Below are 11117 nucleotides of genomic sequence, written 5' to 3'. Positions count from 1 at the left end.
TGCCTCAAACTTGTCCAACTCCACCGAGAATGGTGTCATCGGTTTATCTAGGGAGGTTACCTCGGCGTCGGCATTTTGTTGCTTCCTCTTGAGGTAATCTCTCAAGTCCTCCTTTGTCCGCCTAGGAGCTCGGCTATCTCCTACTTTTAATCTTTTTGGCGCACTACTTTCAGCTTTGTGGTGAGTCCTCTTCGACCTTTCTCCATTAGTTGTATCGAAGCACAGCGCCTGTCCCTGAACATGCCAATGTTCTTTGGGGTCTGTCTCCTTTGTGCGATGTGTCCTCCGTGATTTTTCTTTCCACGACTCTTCTCACCCAACCTCCTTGGAAGGCCAGTGAGAGTGTTTTTTGCTTCTGGTGTGCTGAGGGGCTATTGGGATTGGCTTCTGCCCTCCCTTCTGGGCATTGGCTGCTGGAATCGACGTGTCCTGCAGCGAGTATGGTGGCTGCATGACATTATTTTGCATCATAAAATTGACGACCGATTGCAGGTCTGCTAACTTGTTTGCCATCTCTTTCACCTCTTCGTCCCTCCGCAAGCATCTATCTTTCCATACCTGGAGGTCATCCTCATTATAGTATCTCTTCGATCTGGTTTCTTTGGCACGTCGTCATCCTAGCCGACGTCTTTCTTGCCGTGATTCTGGTTTTGAGTCTCCTCATTGCGACCATCTTCTTCCACGTTTGGGTCAACGTGTTTTCCACTCCCAGCAGGGATTTTATCCCCAACCTTATCCTTCTGTCCGTCGCTGGCCATCTATTCTCCTTTCTTTTCCACAGACGGCGCCAAATTGTGTGAGTGATTTTCCGATCACACTGCCAACTCAGTATTCAGCTGGAGAGCACTGGCAGAATAGACGACACCTGGCTGACCTGTAACAGAAAGAGAAGATTCCGGCGGTGGTTCGTCCACCCAGGGGCACTCCGACGATCAAGTCAGTATATTTCTCAAAGATAATCAATAGTGCTAAACTCACTATTCATAATATAAATTGCATACCTTAAACCCATGGGGGTGCCTCTCTTTTATAGTTAATTCAATCTTAGTCTCCATAGAAGCCTAGCTTCAATGGACTTCTACTCAGTGCTTATCCTGGACTCTTTAAGAGATAAAGATAAACTCCCTAAGAGTTTTATCTTTATCCAGCCTGAGTCCCCTCATCATTCTAGGACTCTTGTGCCTTATCCGCTTATCTCGGATTCCGATATGTTCGAAGATAACCTCGGCCTAACCGAGATCACCTTGGCGTCATAACCTGGGCATGTGGCACCTCAGCTGACACGTCGGCGTCACCTTGGCCACATGTTGGGATTCAGAAAATATATCCCCACAACTTCTATGCATGGTTGAAGTGTAACAAACAATATATAGATTGACCTTAAATAAGTTGTTTAAAAAAATACAATAAAATTGAACTTCACAGAAATTTTGATCTTTTGATAAATATTTATTACACTTCCTACTAATTGTTATTTTCCTAATAAAATACCACGGAAGAAATTGTTTTAATTGGGTTTGCCAAAAGTTCAACAACGCCACGGATGCTATTTTCGAGGGTGTTGTCGTCCATGGCATGGCTTTGTGATTGAGTTACCTACACAAGCAATCATGATTACTCAGACATAATTGTTGAGAAAGTTGCGATTTTATGAAACCAAAATGACAAATAACGCTTATTTTGGGAATCATTTGTGTAATTAATTAATCATTTCCAAACAAAAACAATACCAAATAGCACAAATAAAGGAGAGTAAATTCATACATTGGCAAGGCCAAGCCCAAGAACATCGGAAGGGGTGTAATGGTGAAAGATGTCCTCAATGGGATAGAGGAGTACTTTGACATTGTTGGAACAATCTTCTGTGTAAAAAAAAATAACTTGAAAATAAATTCAAACAAAATAAATAAATAACATACCGGGTTTATTTTGTCCAACCAAATAAAATTACAAGACCAAGTCGAGTGTGTGACACTCTGTCCTTAAGACAGATTCGCCTCGCTATGGTACTTACGGTTGAGTGACGTCTATCTCCCAGGATACAATGATCTTCACAAATTTATAGAAGTACTTCAAATAAATTTGTTCGGCGAACCAAACCTGTGATCTATACTCTCTGAATATTTATTCCTAAAATTAAAATGAAGAATAAAACAAAAGTAGGAAAATCTGGATAACACAAAGGAACAAAATATCACTAAAATTCCCGAATTCCCAAACTGCTGGAAAAGTTTAAATATATATAGGCAACTAAAAAATGTTCCGAACAGGTGCTATTTAAGTGAAAACGTTGCACTCCAAATTTAAACAATGCACCCATTAAAGAATGGAGGTTTTTGTCCGTTAGTGGAAAAACAAATGCCTGTTGAGCAACTGTTCCAAATTCATTTACATAAACTATTTTGAATATATATATATATATATATTAAATCATTTGAATATATATATATTAAACAAATTGAATTGTTTAATAAATAAATGAAAATGTACAAACATTTAGGTGTCGTTTGGTAACACTTACGTTTTCAGTTTTCTGTTTATATTTACAAAAATTTAAAAAATTCAAAAAAAAACTTGTTTGGTAAAATTTTTGATTTATAAATTAATGGTCTCAGTTTATAAATTTGGCCAAAAAATGAAAACACAAAAAATGTGTTTCCATTTTGAGTTTTCAGTTTTTTTTTTTTTACCACTCAGTACTAGCCACCACCCGTTACCATTTTTCACTACCGTCTTCCACCACTATCACCCACCACCACCCGCCACCACCACCACCACCCACCACCCACCTGCCATCCACCTGCCACTACCATCCACCGCCCGCCACCACCACCCGCCACCTACTTGCCACCACCACTCACCACCCACCTGCCACCACCTGCCACCACCAGCCATCCACCACCACCAGCCACTTGTCACCCACCCGCCACCACCACCATCACCCACCAGTCACCTGCCACCACCACCACCACCACCCACTCGCTACCGCCTACCACTCGCCACCATCACCTCACCACCCGCCTGCCACCACCACCACCACCACCACTACCACCCACCACCCGCCACCGCCACCGTCACCCACCCACCCACCCGTCACTACCCACCACCACTTACTATCCGTCACCCACCTGCCACCACCATCCGCCACCGCCACCACTACCACCACTACCCACTCGCTACCACCCACCACCCGCCACCGTCACCCACCCACCCATCCACCATCACCGCCCACCACCCACCCGCCATCACTAGCCATCCTCTACCCACCACCCGCCACCACCCGCCACCGTCACCCGCCTACCCACCCACCACCACCACCACCACCCGCCATCCGCCACCCACCTGCCACCACCACCCGCCATCCGCCACCTACTCGGCCATCCACCACCCACCTGTCACCACCACCCGCCACCACCACCTACCACCACCAGCTACCCAATACCCACTATCACCACTTTCCACCACCGTCTTCTGCCGCCACTTACCACCACTTGCTATTTCTCACTCTTTTTTATATTTTTAAAATTTTTTAAACATTTTGTCAATTACCAAACGCGTTTGTAGTTTATGTTTTTTTAAAAATAAACAAAAATAAACAAAAACCAGTTTATAAAATTTTTGTAAATATAAACTGAAAACGTAAACGTTACCAAACATACCCTTAGGAAACCACTTAGGAATTTAGAATTAAATTAAATTCTTACAAAGACAAATTTTTAGGAAACTAAATAGGAACCCAAAATTTGAATTTTAGAATTAAATTAAATTCCCACAATAATTTTATTGAAAAAATTCAAATGAATTTTATCTAAAAAATTAATGTAAAACCCGAAAACGACGTCAACTTCCCATTCACTCATAAATGGTTTTGACGTACCGTCTTTACCGTGTGACTTGCCACGCGGCAACGAACACGTCACCTCTTCGGACCCACCCCAAAACACGTTTGGGGTCCACCCAAATTGGGTTAAAAATATGCCTATATAAAACCATTTTTTCCAACAGACATCAAATTCACGGCCATCAGGGGAATGGTTGTTCTGGATTTGCTTAATCATTTCTTTCTCATAGGACCTCGAGAACATCTGAATGTTACTCCTTGTCTGCTGCATCATAGAATCAGCTGGTATTGTTGCAGAATCCATGGAGGAGGAAAAATATAATCTCTTTCAATGGCAGATGAAATAAGAGAATGATAGCTTCTTGTGATGGTGGTGGTGGTCTCTGTTTGGCTTCCTTTCAAGTCTTTTTATAGTTAGTTAAAAGGATAATTATGGTATAAAGGCTAAGTGAATCAAGTACCATGCTTCCAATGTGGTTTAAATTTAGCATCTTTTGGTAAATTTTTGTTTTCTATTATCTGTTTTTGTTTTGATTTTTAAATTGGAAATGAAAATTTGTTTGAGACATTATAGATTGGATTCTACGGTTTTTAAAATTTTTGAAAACAAAAAAATAAAATTTTGCTTGCTCTCAAAACAAAATTTTCTCCTCTTTTTTTCCATCATCTTTGGCCACCACTCATCGCTGCCGCTATCGACCACCCATTGCAAGCCGGCCTTCGATCAACTTTCAATGATTTTCCAATGGGCTCTGAGAATCAACAAGTCACCATTCTGACTTTTGGCCACTCTCTTGTGACCCTATAATCAATCCGTGATCTCGAATGATACTCCAATCATCAACTCTAACAACCAATTTGTATTTAAACTTAAATGATTATGGTTAAATTTTAACTCGTATCATCATCATTTAGTTGATTGATGGCCATGATAAAATTAGCTATGTTTGTCATGTTTGGGATATTTTAGCTATTGGGAAATAGTATATATGATACAAAGATGATATTTGGATTGAGAAAAAGACTAAGAGCTGCAGTGGTGCCCCACTTGGAGGTGGGGGTACTGGGGGGTCACCCCTACTTAGGGTTCCCAGCACTGCCGATTTAGATTATAACAATTAATCTAATTTTTATTAGTAATTATGTTAAATTATAAGATTTTCATTCCTATAATATTTAATTTCATTTGAATTAGTAATTAATTTGAATGAAAAATATATATATAATTATATCTTTCATATTAAAAAAAAGGGTCTACCTTGTCCCTAATTTAAGATCAAGACTGGACCGTCCAGTCCACTCCGTGGGCCCACTTTTGGGTCCCGCTTCGATAAGTTGAATAGTTCACATTTTAAAATTCGTCGAGTGTATTATTCTTTTAAAAAATCAAATCGGTCGGATAATGCCAATTACGTGTTTGAATCTATTTTGTATAAAAAATAAACGATTCATATATAACTGATTTAAACACGTAGTTATCGTTATCTAATTGACTTGATTTTTACAGGGATAATTTATTCGACGAATTTTAAAATGTAACGGTTCGAATTATTAAAATGTAACGGTCCAATCTTGATTTCCAACCGGAGACAACCTACAAATTATATATATACTATTATTACGTGAAGGCCTAAATTGGTTTAGTCAAACCTTCTTCTTCTCATGCCACGTAGCAACTTTATAGAAAAATGTTTGAGGGCCATAAAAACAGTGGCTCAAATGGCTCAAAACTGCCAAAACGACGTCGTTTTGGTAGGTTTTGCGCCCAAAACGACGTCGTTTTGACAGTTTTGAGCCATTTGAGCGGTTGTTTTTGTGGCCCTCTACCATTGTTGAACTTTATATATGCTAAAATAAAAAAAGTATTATACATAGTGTAAGCAAGTTGGGTTTCATTGAGAACATACATATCACTTAAGTAACATACATATTATGATATTAAATTCTTTATTATTAGTTATCTGAATTGCATACGCAGTACGTGTGTATCGTCCACTAGTGGGTATATATATCTCCTTTATTTTGTCTTAATTAGGGCTGCAAACGAGCCGAGCCGAGCCGAGCTGAGTTTTAGTATGTTTGGATTTGTTTATTAAGATTTTAACTTACTCGAACTAAAGCCTGTTCATGGGCCTTAATGATCTAAAAATTTATAAATTCATATTTGCGTATGAGACTAAAGTTATAATTAAAACTTTAATTATACAATTATATATATAATATATATAAACATTCTAAAAAAAAGTCAATATTCTATCAAAAAAATAATATTTGCTACTACTATTATATAAATGTACAATCTGTAGTTAACTATTATTTACATTAATTTTTTAAATATATAAATAACATATTTATTTTATTTTTTATACATATTTTTACATTATTTAATATATAAATAATAAATATTAAACGAGCCAGTTAACGAGACGAGTTTTATAATGTTTGAACTTGTTTATTAAAAATTTAATGAATTCAAGCTCAAGCTCGAGCTTGATCTCTAACACAAAAAAAAATTTAACGAACCGAGTCCGAACGAGCTATTATTGAATTGAGTTCGAACCTGTTCACAAACGTTCTGTTCACAACATTTCGTTTAATTGAGGAGTTATGCTAGGGATCCCAAATAAATTATCAAGTGTTTTACTAAACCTCTTACATAAGTGTGGGATCCATACACATGTGACTTGTGTGAATCTCACATCCATATAAGAAGTTTGATAAAAAATTTGATAATTTATTGGAGGTCCATAGCATTTCCCTTAGGCTTCGCTTGGGAAAAAGGGTTAGGTTGGGTTTGAGACTATTTTAGTCAAAAAAAAAAAAAACAAAATAAACTTTTTAACCCAATGAAACAAACCATCACAATCAACTCATAATCATTACATTCTTTCTCTCATAAAAGTTAAAAAAGTCAAAAAATCCTTTTTAAACAAGACTTTTTAACTCCAAGCTAAAATAATTAAAAAACTAAAAAGCTAACTCACTTTCCAAACGAGGCCTTAATTGAGTACATTTTTTGTAACAACATTGATAGAGATCCCCTCCAATCATCACCATGCGTCCCCCCAACACACACGTGGTGGGTGGTGATCGAAAATAAAAAAAAAAAAAAAAAAAAAAACTAGCCAATGAAAGGAAAAGGAGACAAAGGGGTGGGAGAAAAAGGGAGTTTGAAACATTTTTCTCTTTGTAATTCTCTTGTACTAAGCTGCATTCCCAATGTCCTTCATCACTCTATAAAACCCCAACGCCACTCCAGATGAACGAGTAATACGTTCTTGAAATTTTTTGAATTCTTTCATGGCTTCAACGATTCTCTTTCTTCCTTAGCGGATCTATGATTTTCTTTTTATTTTGTTCTATCAAATTTTTCGCTTTCATTAGGCATTGCGTTCGTCGATTGCCGATGGACGTGTCAACGAAAGCGTACCGACTCAATCCTCTCTTTCTACATCTGCGATTTGTTAATGGTATCGTAGTTTGTTTTACACTTGGCTTGATAAATCATCCATAGATCTATGTATGTATTTGCTCAATTTTATTATGTGGTTAGGGTTTTGGTGACATTGAATCTAGGGGTTGCTTCTTACTGGTGAACTCTCTCTGAATTTTCACAACAAAAGTGAGAGATGTTCATGTTTCCGAAGCATAGATCGATTGCTTTTGCTAGAATTATAAATCAAGATTTGAAGATTTCTCTTCTTCGTTTTGATTTGAAGATTGATGACGATTTTTCATTTTTTTTATTATTCGATTTTATTTTATCTTTTTTTCAAAAATTATAAATCAAGTGTTGCATATTTTATTTAATTTTTATATATATATATATATATATTTGAACTAAAAAAGGTCGCATGAGTCTCATAATAAATTAAATTTTCAATTTTCAATTTTTATCATTTTAAATACTAGTTTTTTAATTTAATTTTAATCTGAATATTTATCTATTATTGACCAAAAAAAAATATGATTTAATCATTAAATACACTTAAATTGAATATAATGATTAAAATATTTAAATGTTTTAAATTAATAGCAAATTAAAATTGGCAAAATTAAAATTTAAGCTTTATCAAATCTTATAGTTTTTATTGTAATTTTTCTATTAAAAAAAATTAAGATAAATTATAAATACACCCTTTGAGGTTTGCTTAAAGTATAGATTATCCTTGTAGTTTAAAAAATTATAAATAACCCTTCATTAAAAAAAATTTATTTAATAGAATTAACTATAAAAAAAATTATAATTACTCTCTTATACAATAATAAAATTATCTAAATTATTAATTGAAACATATTCATAACATTATTAAAAATTATTAATTAACTTGATGATTTATTAATAAAAAGGATGATTTGTTATGAAATCAAAAATATCAAGGTGAAATGTAATTTCTAAAACCAAGGAGATTATTTGTATTTTAATCAAATATCAGGGGTGTATTTGTAATTTATCTAAAAAAAATTAAGGATTAACATTAAAAAGTTTTGTTTGGAAACTAAATATTTTAAGTAAAAAATTATTATAAATTGTCATATTATTTTTTTTACTTTTATTTATTTATATATATATATATATTTTTATAAACAATCAAAAAAATTACTAAAATAATTTATTTACAAACTAGACGTTCAGGCCTCGTTTGGCAAGAGGCTATTTTAGCCAATTAGCCAAAAAGTTACTAAATTAGTCAAAAAGCCAACAACTCATACCAAAAAGTCAAAGATTCTCTTTTCTCTCTACTTTTTGCACATCTTTTCGTAATTAGCCAAAAAGTCATCCCAAACATACAAGTTTTTTTTACCTACCTTTTTAGCCAAATAACTAAAAAATTATTAAATTAACCTGTTCAGTAATGAATTTTGTTTGAGGTGTTCTAGAAACTTTCCTTACACTGACAAGTTAATTTTAAATTTTGCTCTAGTCCTGGTTGGCAGGATTGGGTTATACATGAATTAAGTTTGTTTTCTCCTGTAACAAAAAAAAAAAAAAAAAGTTTGTTTTCTTAATAGTCTCGAACTACTATGAATCCTTTTCAATAAATGACAAAGTTATCGAGAATTTTTATATAAATTTAAATATATCACTTAAAAATATTAAAAATTTCAAAAATTCTATTTAAATTTTATTAAATATTTAATAAAATTTTTAAAATCTTTAACATTACTCTATATCACCACTACCAAATCTGTAAGAGTTTAGGGTTGAACCCACTGTAGTCAGGCCTTTAAAGTCATGTTACTTTTTTATTTTTTGAATGGGAGAAAAATCCATTAATGATAAGCCAAAACGGCACTTATAAAAGAGTCCATGCTTACACAAATAGAACTTGCCCTAATCAAAGGAAAAATGAGCAAAGAGACACATAAGCAAAGCTAAAATAGTATCAAAGACGTGATCATACACGATCCTAATCCGTACTGCAAAGCAGAAGCGATCATAAGAGATCAGCATTAGGGCTAGTCGGAGATACTACAAAAGCTTCACTCCAGAGAGGGTAAGCTACCAAAATCACACCCATGAAGCCCAAACAAATTGAAATACAAAATAAAAGCAGAAAAGAAAAAAAAAAAAAAAAAAAAAAAAAAAAAAAAAAAAAAACTCAAAAATAAACAAACCAAAACAAAGATTTGGAGAAGAAAGATCAGATCTGGTGAAAGAATGGCCACGATGTGGTGGTGGTGGTGTCAACAGCAAGAAGAGACGATGAGCGGCAGATCTGTTGGTGTTGTAGTTGTGGCGGCATGAAACAGTGAAAGGCAGCGGAAAAATGGCAAAATCTAGCTCTAGTTGAGGGATGGAGGAGGAGAAAACGCAAAAAAATTTCTACCCTAGGGGAAGAAGAACCTCACAAGAAAGGAGAGAATGGGAAGAATAATCTCCCAAGAGTTATTTTGCAAAAAAAAGTAAAAGAAAAAAGGGGAAAGAGGAGAGAAGCGGTCGGAGAGAGACCGAAGGCCCCCTCCCCCCCCCCAAACAGCAGCCCCAACAGTAACCTAAAGAGAGAAAACTAAAGAGAGAGAGAACGATGCAAAAATAAAGTCATGTTACTTGGAGCCAGGTCAATCACACCCTATGTTGCCAAAGGTGGACCAGTCTATAGGGCTACTTGAAAGAAATAAAAATAAAACTACACAACCCAAAAAAATTTCAAAATTGCTTCAAATATCCTTGAAATTAATCCCTATATGGCCCATTACTATTGACGTGACTGGTTTCTCGCGCCCCGGTAAGATATTGTCCGCTCTGGTGAGTTGGCGAAACGACGCCTGTCGGCCTCACGGCTTTAAAAGGCCTCTTACAAGGTGGAGAGGGCCAGTACACTTATAAGTTGGTTGCAAGTGTCCCTCCTAGGCGATGTGGGATTGCCCCAACAAAACACCCCAGCGGGCTGGGCCGCGAACAGCGGGAGAGTTTGTCGGACGACCTGTATGGGCCACCAAACTGACGTGACTGGCTTCTCGCGCCCCAGTAAGATATTGTCCGCTCTGGTGAGGTGGCGAAACGACGCCCGTCGGCCTCACGACTTTAAAAGGCCTCTTACAAGGTGGAGGGGGCCAATACGCTTATAAGTTGCTCGTCGGAGGGTTCACTGGGGGACTCCCCGTTCCCCTGTCGAACTTGTGTGCAGGTTCTCTGGTGGGCTTGAACACTCAGTTACCGGTTGAAGAAGCGTTGATTAGTCCAACCCATTCCACCTAGGACCCGTTGTGTAGTAACTGTATCATCAGTTGGCGCCGTCTGTGGGAAAGCTTTGCTTCTCGCGCCAGTTGTGTTCACTGTCGCCGGAGACCCCGTTCCAATAACCCTTTCTCGCTACCCATCGAAGTGTATGGTCATAACTAGATCCATGGCTTCTCACCAAAATGCTGCCGACCACCAAGCCGACCCCCCTAATCCAAACAACCCACCATAATATTTCATCGAGCTTACCAACAGCATTAACCGCATGACCGAGCAAAACCAAGCCCTGATCAATGCCCTACTCCAAAGAAACCTTCTTATGCCCCCTCCACCACCTCCCGATATTCCTCCCAACTACGAACAAGCCCCGAGCCATACTATTCCGCAGCCTAATCTGCCCAATAGAGAAGGCTTGCAACCCCCTCCTCCAGGTATAAACCTACCACCCCGGGGCCCACAACCATCGATCCCGCCACCAATCCTCGAAGGAGAGGCTAGCAGCGTCCAGCCCCCGTTGCCCTCCGGAGGTGACCACATCCCTCTCTGGGACGTGGAACTCCGAGCCATGAAGTTCCAACTCCAAGGGGTCAT

At 37.2% G+C, this 11117-nt stretch overlaps 1 pseudogene; it reads left to right on the top strand.

The window, feature by feature from the left end:
- Nucleotides 1-7419: 7419 nt before the first annotated feature.
- LOC114266227 (small nucleolar RNA snoR137) lies at nucleotides 7420-7556 on the top strand (annotated as a pseudogene).
- Nucleotides 7557-11117: the final 3561 nt, after the last annotated feature.

Source organism: Camellia sinensis, chromosome 10 (genome assembly GCF_055761805.1).
Source record: "Camellia sinensis isolate YWXY chromosome 10, ASM5576180v1, whole genome shotgun sequence".
Classification (NCBI taxonomy): Eukaryota; Viridiplantae; Streptophyta; class Magnoliopsida; order Ericales; family Theaceae; genus Camellia; species Camellia sinensis.
Note: the sequence above shows the minus strand (reverse complement) of the source record. Positions and strands in the feature narration are given on the sequence as shown.